The 3,589-nt window shown below is 36.4% G+C and overlaps 1 long non-coding RNA gene across 1 annotated transcript; it reads right to left on the reverse strand.

Moving 5' to 3' along the window:
* Positions 1–339: 339 nt before the first annotated feature.
* Positions 340–3,056, reverse strand: LOC123075848 (uncharacterized). Its single transcript, XR_006436220.1, has 3 exons — positions 2,033–3,056; positions 924–1,150; positions 340–651 (listed from the first exon to the last, which is right to left on the reverse strand). It is a non-coding gene; the product is annotated as an uncharacterized lncRNA (long non-coding RNA).
* Between the last annotated feature and the right edge of the window lie 533 nt (positions 3,057–3,589).

Genomic DNA, 3,589 nt, shown 5'->3' on the forward strand with positions numbered 1-3,589 from the left:
AACCAATCTACGAAAAAGTGCCTACTCGGCTACTTGGCATGCGACGAGAAAGTAGTAAACTCGCCAGTGAGCAAAAGAACAACGTAGGGCTTTATGGATCTTCACCTTGCTGTTCGTCATGCATCATCTTCATCGGATATTTCTTTTCTCAACCGATGTATCAGAGACCTGGAAGAAAGCAACAACAAACATATAACTCGGTAAACTCGGGAAAGCATAGTTGTCAGGTAGTAGTAGCTGTGGATTAGTATCGTTAGCCTGGATGTCAAAATAAAAGTGAGTTAATGCACCTGATAAATATTGCCTTGGCTAGGCTATTCCTTTCAGCTTTCACCCATCTCAGGAACCCACCCAACTATCTTCACTCGATGTGAAGGCAATATGCTGCCATCAATAGCTGGTGTAACTGTATATACCACAACAAGAAAAGCAGAAACGGTAAGGGAGTACATGAAAACAAACATAAGAGTGCGCAATAGAAAAGATTGAAATACCATTACAAATAGTGACCACCTATCGGTCTTGAAGCCTGGTAGAGCGCATGTTTATTCATTTGATTGAGAAGTATCCACCTATCGGTCGTGAAACTGAGTTTTTTTCTTTCAAGTTTCTATCTCTTTCCCTTGGCGAAGCATCTCACAAAAGGAATAACTGTAAATGAAAGATCAAGAAAAACACAGGAATAATGTTACATATGTTGTTCCCATTAATTATTCGGCAATATTAACATATGTTTAATTTATCTTTCTGAATGATGGAATGAGGAGGGATATATTTCATGGAATAGAGCAAAAGATAGAAACTTGAAAGAAAAAAATCAGTGCGTGCAGATGAAAAAGATCATATAAAATGGGTAATCACCAATCAGGAAATATGCATTATATATAATGCATTTTCTTAAAAAAGCATCAATGAATAATCACCTGAACTAAAACAATACATCATCCGTGAGTGAGAAAATAGCAGGAACATGATTTGTGTTGTAGTTCTCTGGCTGATACTACACATGAGCTGTTGTTGCCGCTGCAGGAGCTCAGGGGCAAGGAGAGTAGACGCACGTGCTTGCTGGAGCTCCTTGGCAGCGGTGGTCACTGCTGCTGCTGCACCGCACTGGCCAGTCGAAAGCGCAGATGCAACCAAGGGAGTCCCACTGCCCTAGCACAAGCGCACATTAAATGGAAAAACTCAAATCCCCAACAAGAACTCATTCTTTTACCACAAACTCACGGAAAAACACAAGGAAGACAAAGATATTTCAAGAAAGCGATGCTTGTTCCCAGTGAGAAATAAAAGATCTTATTTGAAATATTATAGGCAGAAAGAAAACATCACAGAGCAAATGGAAATATTAAATGTTAACTAAATTTGATGCTTCAGTGTTCTCGTTGGAGAAAATGGAAATCCATAGACACAGGGTATGATCATAGGAAACACTTAAATGCTAAAGAACATGAACTGAGATACATCATACATGCAACACCTCTATGTAATTTTGTTCCTAGATTTCACTCAGTTAGAAGTGTTGGCTTTATTATCTTTACTACCTATTGGTCAAGGTTAAAACACTGAAACAAATTTCAAATCCTTATATATTAATTCAGGTTGTGATGGTAGAGGAACATTTGGACATTGACTGCAGCTTCTCATTCTATCAGAATTCAGTTAAGCTTAGTCCAGTTCATGGGTCTGAAAAGTATAGATCACAACCACTTCAAATACATAGCACTGGAAATGAGATCAGCAGCGAAAACCACGAATTGCGGCCTAGTATTACATAGTTAGAAGAAATTTGTAGCCACGGATTATAGGAATCACAACATAGCGAGGGCATTCTATCTACGTTCAGCTGTCTATTTTCAACAAGAATCTACTTATCAATTAGTAAATTTTAGTTTCAGTATATTTATGTGATTATCAAAATATAACTCTGCAATTCATGAAATTTTATATGAATCATATGCTGATAACATGTCGGGTTAACACATATGAATGGAACAACTTGGAAAAAATATATCCGGCTAAGAAGACAGACCTATAGGAAATGCATCATTCAACCACTGGCCCGGGGCCCTCTAAATCTCTAATCACATTGACAATCAGCAAGCTTTGCACAAGGAACCTGCAAAGGACCTTGAAGAAAACAGGACAAAATAACATAGAGCTCAGTGTGCTACTGCGATGCGAAGAGATCATCAATTAATAGAAGCATGATAAGTTATCAATGGATAAGTGCCTAACAGAACGGCTACAAACATGAGCAATATGGAAAACAAATGAATTGGAACATGGCATAGAAGATGTGGAAAGAATAGGGGCAATGACCTGATATGGTCCATGTCGGCATACTCATATGTGCTTCTCATGCAAAGTCCATACCTGCATAGTCGCTGCTGACAATTATTTTTAATTGCAGAAGAACCATTTTTCCACAATGATTAAGCAAATGGCGTCATGATTTCAGTAACAAACTTTTGATTAGTGCCCACAATTTCTTAATACATCCAGACAGTAACACACTCTTGTTACTCACATTTTTTTCAAAATCTGTTTCCAAAAAAGAAACATAACTTGTAATTTTTAGCATCGAGAAGCATATACGATAAAAAAAGGAGTTGGTATACGTTCACCAAGCATAGAATCTAAAAATGAATAAGTGATGCCTATGCTTTTTCTAAGCAACTACAGAATCTGATTTCTCAATAAAAGGTGCAACAAAGATTTTAATTTGTAGAGAATGGAGTTGGATACGCCCGACATTCATATGAAATATGAAAAAAGAAGATATTAAAACTCCATCTATAATGTAATGCCCGTGGGTTGTAGCAGTCCCTATATATAATATCCATTGGTTGTAGCAGTCCCTATGTACATCGAACCTGACCCTTAATTTTGTATGATAGGCCAACACAGATGGTGAGTACCTGCACGTTTTTTGACATAATCGAAACTGCAGCATATATAGGAAGTAGATCTTTTTATGCATTGCATTATTATACCTTTGGGTTGAAGATTATGTACAATATCATTCACCTCTTCTCATTGACCAAAATAAGCAATCAAAATATGCTCTAAAAAGAGTTTCTTCATATGCCTTTAGTGTGTGTGTGTGTGTGTGTGTCTATATATATATATATATACATATATATATATATATATATATATATATATATATATATATATATATATATATATATATATGTATGTATGTATATAGATGAGGCCATTGCCTGTCTATATAAAGTTATACATGAGAACAGAAAATTAGAAACTTTGAACAGTACATTTAGTAAACTGCAGTCAAAGAAACATACATCACATAAGGGGCAGTACAAATATTCGAATCAAAAGGCCAAACTGAACTTGCATATATTTGAAGTAAAAAATGAAACTGAACTTGCAGAAACCAAGAAAACCAATCTGAATTCAGAGAGAGAGAGAGAGAGAGAGATACGGGTAAGGATAGCCACACCGTGGGGAGGAAATATGGGGATGCCACATCACATAAGGGGCGGTACAAATATTCGAATCAAAAGGCCAAACTGAACTTGCAAATATTTGAAGTAAAAAATGAAACTGAACTTGCAGAAAC

Source organism: Triticum aestivum, chromosome 3D (assembly GCF_018294505.1).
Source record: "Triticum aestivum cultivar Chinese Spring chromosome 3D, IWGSC CS RefSeq v2.1, whole genome shotgun sequence".
NCBI classification, from domain to species: Eukaryota; Viridiplantae; Streptophyta; class Magnoliopsida; order Poales; family Poaceae; genus Triticum; species Triticum aestivum.